Genomic DNA, 10,208 nt, shown 5'->3' on the forward strand with positions numbered 1-10,208 from the left:
TTATTTCTGGTGATATAAAAGTAGAGAACAAGTTTTCCTTTTTTTTTTTTTTAGTACCAGCGTGTTCCTCTAGAAGCAATATTTTCCATCAACAGAGGAAAAAGAACTAGCATATTGGAATGGTAAAAGAAAAATCTGGGGGAAAAAATGTCAAAAACAAAATACTTAAGTAAGATTATAGCTTAATGCATATATTTGGGCTACTTTATAGGAAGACCATATGGTATTGCAAAAAAAAGCACAGAATATCTAGTAAGAAAGAAATGTTTGCATCCATACTCCAACATTTACCAGCCAGGTGATCTAGGGCTAGTTACTTCACCTTTCTGAGCCTCAGTGTCCTTAACTGTAAAATTAAAATTCAAAAATTAATCTCATAGACCTGTTGGAAGACATAAATGAGACATCACCTTAAAAGGGCCTGACCCTTGGTATATAATACCTAAAACATATTCACATCTGAATTCACAGTTGTCTTCGCTGGTATAGGTAGCAAAACTATATCAATTTGTATTTAAAGGAAATCTGCATTATTCAAGAAATAAGAAAACTAAAAGAATTCCATATTTTCATTTTCCTTTAAAATACTGCATCTTCCCTCTGTAATGATACTGAGGGATTTTATTAGTGGCAATGAATTAACCACCTCTTTACATAAGTACACTTCTTCCTGTTATCTTGGAGTCTTAAGATAACAGATAATGGGAAACTTGCCTTTTTTTACAGGCTTAGGGATCAAAGGAATAAGTTAAAGTAAGTGGCTAACAAGATAGGCAATTTCTTCTCTCTCAATGGTATTTTTAGAAAGGGGATCAGAGCTTCTAGAGAAGAACACCAAATGTGGAATTATTTAAGGTGAATTTTATTAGTTGGAAAGTAATGATCTGAGTTATGGGAACTCAAGTAGGATTATCCATAAATAAAGAGAAATTCTAGAAGCAATGAAAAAATTTATCAACTTTCACCTTTTTAAAAGAATTGGGAAGACAGATACCAAAGTGTGGCAGTTTTTTAACATAATTAACATTTACTGAATCTTTTTTGTGGACCAGGCACTGTACTGAGAGCTTCTATTAACAATCTCATTTAATCACCCAACAATGTTGTGAGGTACGTAATATTTTGCCATCCATTTTAAAATTAACAAAAGAAGCCAAGATCATACAATTTTTAGACAGAGGATACCAGCATCTGATTCCAAAGTCCTAGCTCTCAACTACTCCACTGCACCATTTGGTAACACTGGTAAATGTCATGAGCCTCTGCTCAAACATCTCCATTTATACAGCCTCCTGGTATTTAGCCATACTTTATGGGATTGAATTCTTCAAAAGGAGCAGTATGATATGGTGTACAGTCTGACAATTTGTCATTGTCATTTTCTTTAAGAGCCTGTGAAAGTCTCCATATTGGGCTTCCTATTTTTAGTGAATTTATAAACACAACAATCCATTTTCTTTTCCTCTTCAAATTATCACTAGGTATGAATCTCTGTAAACTCCGATTCTCAGATTGATATACAGGAATTCCCTCCTGTGATGTAACCTCTTGCTTTCAATGGAGATAGGAGTTATTTATTGTTTCTGTAGCTGGCATTTATTGAGAGCTCAGTATGCGTCAGACATTGTGTTAAGGTCTCTGTATAACTTATCTCATTTAATTTTCACAGCCCTCTCCAGTTAGATGCCGCTATTGTCTCCGTGGTATGGCTGAGGAAACAGGCCCAGAAGGGATAAGTTGCTACCTTGCCCAATATTACAAAGCTAGCAAAAAGTAGCGGCAGGATTTGATTCCAGAGCTGACTACAAACCCAAACTCTTAATCATTATAAAATTCAATTAAAATCACATTTTACTAGGTGTACATACCTTGGGCAAGACATATAACCTCAATGAGCCACAATGTCCTTCTGTGAAAAATAATATAACTGGCTCTTGGAGTAAGATGAGCAGAGATGACACAATGTACAGGTAAGAGTTTGCAGAGTGCTAGAGCATATAGTAAGCATTAAATAAATGCCAACTAAAATTTTAATTCTACCCAACAATGTTCTCTGAATAGAAATGCTAAACTCCATACAAATATCTTTGGGCATTTCTTGAGATCCATGAAGCACATAGTTGCAATAATAAGAGTGAAAATTCCTAGAAAGACCTTGGCCTGATCACATGCTGTTCAAATGCTACAGTTGGGTGGTGGTGGTTAATCTTATTAGGACTTGTCCTTTGCCTCCAACCCCACTCTCCACGTCAACTAGTATCCAATTCCTATGGAGAGAGGAGGCTGTAAGTGAAAGCTTCCATACTATTTCTGTGATCCAAAATATTTATAAGACTCTGGTGTAGAAACAGGAATGCAAGGTGCCACTTCACTATAATCAAAGTAACATGGAGGAAAGAGACTCTCCTAAAAATGTTTTTCTGGAAAGAAGTTAATAGTGTATGCACTCTTTCTCTTGCTTTGCTGTTCAGGTTGAGCACCTTAGATGGCATTTCATAGCACACCACATGAAATGGCTATCCTGCAGGCTTACATTGAGAAAGAAATAGGTCTTATATTTATTCCTATCCTTCTAAAATTGTTTGATTAGGAGTTTCAAGGAAATAATGCAGATTAATGACATTTATTCTGTATTTTTCCTTGGAATCTATTAAAAGTACCAAAAACTTTTTAAATTGGGAAGAACGTTACAAGTTCAGAAAACAGCTATAAAACAAACAAACATAGAAAAAAAATAATGGGAGCATACTCACACAAAATCTACCAATTTCTGTAAAATGTGGGCCAAAATGAAGGAGAAAGCTATAAACTTAATACATCTTAAAGTAAGCCAGAGGATTGCTAAGGACTTTCCCCAGTGGCATTTTATATAAAAGAAGAAAAAACAAGGGAATGGCAGTCCACAGAAGACTTGGGAAATATCCCTAAGAAAGTCAAAGTCAACACTATGCAAATAGCATAGGAGAAATTGACACTAAGGCTGGGATATTTGACCTCAAAAAACCATCTGGAGGTAACATGAGGAGGAGAAGAATAAAAAGAGAACAAAGATCAGATTTGTAGTTAAAGATGAATGTAACTGAGCAGAAATAAATCCAGAATGACCACTTCTAAAACCACAGTAAGCCACGAGGCTCTGCTGAAACCCAAGATGACCTTGGACCAGTTCACATGCTCACCATGAAAAGAATCATGCTACAAGGTCAGTAAACAATGTTGAGTTGATGCGGATTAGTGAGGCAACACTCCTGATCTGAAGCTGTCCCTGGCTCCAGCTCAGGTCATTGGTGCTTTTCCACACTGCTCTGAATCTAAGTGCCAGTAACATTAATTTTTTCATTCAAGAACAGTAATAAACATAAAGATTCCAACATGAAACCCTCAACCAGAAGCTACAAAAAATTTTTAAAATGAACAAAAGAACAAGGACAAATAAAATCATACACTAAGAAATAGAAGACAATTAAGCTATCATGTTCTATGCTCTTACAAAATCAAAGGGATTATGAATTTTGAAAAGGGAGTCAATGAAGAGCTACAGTGATCAAGAACACACTGTAAAGACAAGTAACGCTCAGTAAGAGTCACAAGAAGCAACATATTGTATCATTAAGGTCTTCAGATATTGGAGGTATCAGATACAGAATATAAAATAGTGGTGTACTAGTTATTTTTACAAATAAAAGACTGACTTCTCTTTTAATGTACAAGGAAAAAAGAGTAATGAAAATTTAGAGAATAGAAGCATTGAACTTAAATATTTAGTGGATGAATTAAATAGTAGATAAGCACAGCTGAAAGGACCATCTGAAGAAATTATCAAGAATTGGTAACTTTGAAGAAAGCAAGATGAAAACAAAATGAAACTAGGAAATGGAATATGCAAAAGAGACATGCAAACACAAAACACAGAATGGGATTCTCTAGCACACATCTAATTCAATATACGGAGGGGGAAAATAGAGAGACTGAAGGAGAGGTGATATTCAAGAGATATGGCTGAAAAATCCCTGATCTGATGAGAGATAAGAAGCCTTAGATATGGAAAGTGAAATAAATGCCATTCAGGATAAACAAAAGAAATGAACACGTAGGCACATTTCAAAAAATATGAAATAAAGATTTTTTTATATTAAAAAATGAGAGTTTGTTATTAGACTTTCACTAAAATTCAATATTGGGAAGAAAGAAAATGATGTCAGAAGGACTGCCTGAGATATAAGAAGAAAAGGTAAGGAATTAATAAAGATGAGAGTAATAAATGTTCACAAAATGAACAAATGTTCATAAAAGAGTCATTGTTATTATTTATTTTGTATGGGTAGAAGAAAGAATTGAAATGGCTGGGAAACAATAACATACAAGTCAAGAGAAGGGTAATCACAGTTAATGGGTAATATCCTTGCTTTCTTCAAAAGACGAGGTTAACTGTGTGTGTTAATTTCAGACCTTGCTAGGTTATTAAGTGCACACGGTACAAGTTCAAGTGTGTCCATTAAAAGAACAAACTAGAAATGTATACCCTCAAATCCAGCCTAATAGAGTGAAAAGCAAAAACAAAACCCGTTCATTTAAAAAAGAGAATTTTTATTTATTTTATTTATTTTTATGTATTTTTTTTAAAGATTTTATTTATTTATTTGAGAGAGAAAGAGCATGAGCAGGGAGAATGGCAGAGGGACAGGGAGAAGCAGACTCCCTGCTGAGCAGGAAGCTCCATGCAGGGCTTAATTCCCAGACCCTGGAATCATGACCTGAGCAGAAGGCAGACGCTTAACTGATTGAGCCACCCAGGCGCCCCTGAATTTATTTTTTTTAAAGGAGAATTTATAAAAGCATAGAGAAAGCAAATCAATAGTACAATATAAGGTAGTAGGACACATACTAATAAAATGAATAATCAAAACAAAATAAAACTAAGTATTCCAAATAAAAGATAGACTTTTTAAGGATGGACTTTTAAAAATCCAGCTATGTTCTGTTTACAAGAGACACATCAGAAAAATAAAGATCCACATATGTTGAAAGTGTGGGAAGGATGTGCCAAATAAATAACCACCATAAAAGAATTCCATAATAGCTATTCTATATTAGAAATATGGACTTTATTCCAAAAAGCATTAGAGAAAAAGACATCTCTACATAGTGATAGAAGTTTCCAGTAATCAGAAAATATAATAATTCTACACTTATAGGTCTACAAAATAACTTCAAAATATGTAAAGCAAATTTTTTAAACACAAGAAATTGACAAATCTAATCCAAAGTGATAAACTTCTAAGTATTTGCCTCCATTTAACAGCCAAGCATAAAAAATTAAATTATATATAATTCTGCATCCAAAAATTAGAGATTACACATCTGCTCAAATGCACATGGAGCAACAACAAAAAAGGCAACCATGTAACAAGCTAAAAACAAATCCCAGCTATTCCTAAACAGTAAGTATCATGCAAACTGTATTATCTGAATTGTAATTAATTAAAGGATTAAATAACACAAAAGTTAAATGAAGTATCCCATGCATTTGGAAATATAAAACACAATTCTGTATAGCTCATTTGCAAAATAACTAATCATAATGCAAATTTAAGATATTTAGAACCAAACAATAATAAGAATAATACATATCCAATATTTGTCAAAACCTATGGGATGCATCCAAACTAGGAATTAGAAAGACATCTGTAGCCTTAAATGATTACTTTAAAAAACACAAATCCATCCTAACAAATTAGAAATATAAGAGTAGACCAGAAGAAAGTAGCAGAAAGGAGAAAATTTTTAAAAAGCAAAAATCAAGGTGTGCTTGGGCGGCTCAGTCGGTTAAGCGTCTGCATTCAGCTCAGGTCATGATCCCGGGGTCCTGGGATCAAGTCCCACATTGGGCTCCTTGCTCAGCGGGGAGCCTGCTTCTCTCTCTCCCTCTGCCCCTCCCCCTACTTGTGCTTGTGCTCTCTCTCTCTGTCAAATAAATAAAAATAAAACCTTTTAAAAAAAGCAAAAATAATCAAATAAAAGACAAAATACAATAAGTACAACAAAGATAAAATGTATACTTTAAAGACTACTGAAGTAGGTAAGCCTTATCCAAGATTGAAAGGGGAAAATGTGAAGAGACAAACAAATATTAGGATTTTTAAAGATAACATAACTCAATATTTAACAGATTAAAAAGAAAATAAAGTGATACTATGAAAATTATTATACTAAAAGATTTGGAAATTTACATGACATGAGCAGAGTCCCAGAAGTATGTAAATTATTAAAAATCTCTCAAGATGAAACAGAATTCTTTTTTTAAGATTTTATTTTTTCAAGTAATCTCCCCCCAATTCAGGGTTCAAACCCACAACCCTGAGATCAAGGGTCACATGCTCTACCAACTGAGCCAGGCAGGTGGTCCAAGAAGAAACAGAATTCTTGAATAATCCTATAATTAGTGAAGAAAGTCAAATAAAAATTTAAAGGTGTTTCAGAGAAGTAAATAGCAGACCCAGATGACTTTATAGTTGAGTACTACCAAGCTTTCAAGGAACAGATCGAATATCTGCAGCATAGACAAGGAATAAGAAAATCAGGAATCATTAGCATGTGCGGGGATGATCACAGTGAACAAAGGACTTATTAAGGTTGAGTTAATGTACTAATTAGAAGAGAATTTTTAGAAAGGTAATTAGTAATTTCAAGGTGAAGTAATTCAATTTTAAAGGGTTCTAGAAATTAAGAACTTGATTTTGAGTTTTACAAAAATAAGTCGATGTACCAAAAGGGAAAATAGACCTTGATTTTGAAGGAACACCATCACGAATAAAGAAAAAAGAAGAAAAACAATGGCAATACAGAGGGAAAAAAAGAGAAAAGACTTGGAGAACAGAATATTTGGATTTTTAAACTATACAAAGTGGGAATTCGAGAAAATAAAGAGACTAAAGCCAATAGTCAAAGAACAAAAATAGGAGTAAACTATCAGTGAGATGAAAGAAAAAGATAATTTTTCAAGTCAAAAGATCAATCTAAACAAGTTTAATACACACACACACACACACACACACACACACACACACCACTCATACTCCTTAGTCTGATTTATAGGTAAAATATTTCCAAGAATGTTTTCCAAGAATAAGTATCCAAGAATCCAAGAATAAGTATTGCAGAATATACTTTGTAAAAGAAAAAAAAAACAGATTTTGGATTGTTTACATGCAAAATGAGAAGACAAAGATCAACAATATTACCATCTTGAGAAAGGGCTGCCATCCTAAAGCACTATCCCACTAGTAGAGCATTCACCTGAGAAAGCAAAGCAGAAATGTTTTGATATATCAAAGGTTCAAAAAATATGCATCTGATGAAGTTTAAAGATAAAGCTGTGGAACATTATAGATAGTAAAATTCAGTTCATGTAGATACATTTAAATGTTTTATGGTTTTTAGATATTAAAAACTACCATTTAATATATAAATTATAAATATTTTTAGGTACAATTTAACTTAAAAATGCCCAAAGGCCTGTAGGAAAACTCATGAGTTGGAGCTAACTGGAAACATTTTTAATTTGATTTAATAAAAGCATAAAAATTATTTTGTCACTGCTAAGCAACTATGCTCGTGGACATTCTCATTTGAGGATAGTCTGGTATTCCATGCTTGACTTCTGGTAAGTAATCCATGCTTGTTCCTTTTTCTGGCACCTCACAGGGGATTTTGCTCTTATAAACCTGACATTTTTGAATTCTTTTTTGTTTCCAAAATAAGCCCAAAGCGCACACGTTTCTATTGCTTTCTAAAATGACTGCCAAATTTTCATGTGTCCCGTACTTAGTGATGCATACACAACATTTTAAAATTTTTTTGCTTATAAGGCAAAAAATGTCAATAAATATCTTTTGGATATTTGGATATTATATTAAAATTTCCCTCTAAAATAGTAACAATCAAAACACTCCAATTACACAAAGGTAAAGCACATGGATTCTTTTATAATCCCTCAAAGTGTAAAATCAACATATATACTGCAAACATGATCAACCACACACTAAAATCCAAAGATTTTGCTAAAAGCAATGAACTCAGCATTGGTCTGGCAACATACCATTTCTAATTTCAGTGTATCTTTTTACCAGGGGCTGGTTTATCTGTCAATGACAGAGAAAGGGGAGACACTCATTTGTTATAACTGGCCTGCAAGTTCTGAGACAGATTCTAAGTTTCTTGAGTATTCAAATACAATCCATTCACAACCCTCTGATTAACAGTAGGTTTGAGCACCCATCTAAGGCCCAGATGAGCCTGCCAGTCAGCATTATATGATCCCAAGTAAGAAAGAGAAGAGTTTTGAAGCACAAGAAACCAAGCCAGTCTCAATACTTCCCATTTGCATAGACAATGCTAGGTACTATGAGAAACATGAAAATGAATAAGTAAACAAATTTACCTTTAAAGAAGGTAGCATTTTTAGGAGCATAAGAACATGAATCACTATATATTGTACACTGTTATATACAGTATAACAAAGAATATAATTAGTTATTAGGAAAAGGAAGCGTAAAGCCAAAGAAAGCTAAAGGATGGAGAGCTCACATCAAGGAGGACAAATCAAGGGGAAAATTGTGGGTGTATGTATGGGTGTGTGTGCATGTGTGTATTTGCACATCTGTGGGGTGATGGGAAGGGTGGCAACTGAATCAATTTGTAAACAATTCACTGAATTTGAGAAACTTAGAAATGAAGAGAGGGGGACCTATAGACTATGGGAACAGCATCAACAAGACAACAATATCAAGAAAGCTTGGGGTGAAAGGAGGGTGCAAAATACCAGATTTAACCTAAGATAATTTGACATCCATTTGATCAATCTACAAAGTTTGCTAAAGCAGGTGATCATAAAAACCTGAAGATTTCACCTAAAATATACAGGTGTAGATTCATTCACCCACATTTTGACCTAAAACCAAGTCCTCTCCTTTGAGTATGGACTCGCTAATTGGAATGCCAACAGTATCATTTCGTATAAAGCATTATCCAGAATATCCAGCCCTCATTTCTTTAAAGTGAGAGGAGAATTAAAAGACCCTCATGAAGCAATCTAAGTGCCGAATTTGGGGTTTTTACTGTTTTCTTCCATTTCATCAACAATTTTTGGGAACACAACGAAACCTTGGACAGCGTACACCACCTTAACAAGAGAATACAGAATTCACCGAGGGTGAATTAACACGGGCATGGAGAGCTTGTGTTGGTCTGATGAGGCACGTATGCAGAGGTATGTTTAAAAAGCCTCTACTTCACTCCAGAGGCATGAGATGCATGTATGGAAGCAGGGGAAAATAAAATCATGACTATGTTGAAGGGGGCATTTAGAGCTCTGCTAAGGTTTTGTGGTTAATTTGATGGACAGTGCAATATTTTACTTGGGAAATGACATGCTCTGCAGTTCACTTTAGCCTTGGAAAGATTAATCTAGCAATTGAGTAGGGCGAGCAGGAGTAGGCAGAGAGTGGAGGAAGAGTGTGGATTGTGTAAGAAGTTTCTTCAACAATCTAGATTTAGGTCAGAAATTGCAAACTGGTTTCCAGGAGGCTGAATATGGCTGACAAATGTATTTTCTTTGGCTTGCACTGCACTGTGTTTTCTAAAATTCAAAATTTAGTGGTCAGTGTTTAGAAACCGGGAGAACATGTATGGCTCAATTAAATACAGAAAACCTGGAAAACAGTTCACTGGAGCTGAGTACCAGCTGGCCATCTAGCCAGAAGCCCTGCGGTCCCCATCTCTTTCTGTTGTCCTGACACTGAGGCTGATTTGTCTTTTCCTTGCTCACATCACTCACTCATGTATTGTATGCTCCCTAATCTTTGTAGTAATAGAAAAGTTTGTCTATTTGATACAATTGAAAAGATCTTTACGGGAGACAGGGAGTGATGGGGTCAGATGGTTAGATTAGAAGCAAGGAATTTGGGGTGCCTGGGTGGCTCAGTCGGTTAAGCATCTGCCTTTGGCTCAGGTCATGATCCCAGGGTCCTGGGATCGAGCCCTGCATCAGGCTCCCTTCTCCACGGGAAGCCTGCTTCTCCCTCTCCCACTCCCCCTGTTTGTGTTCCCTCTCTCGCTGTGTCTCTCTCTGTCAAATAAATAAATAAAATCTTAAAAAACAAAAAATAGAAGCAAGGAGTTCTGGCCTGGGAAAATGGCTGAGGAACCCA

The sequence above is a fragment of the Neomonachus schauinslandi genome, chromosome 3 (assembly GCF_002201575.2).
Source record: "Neomonachus schauinslandi chromosome 3, ASM220157v2, whole genome shotgun sequence".
NCBI lineage: Eukaryota > Metazoa > Chordata > Mammalia > Carnivora > Phocidae > Neomonachus > Neomonachus schauinslandi.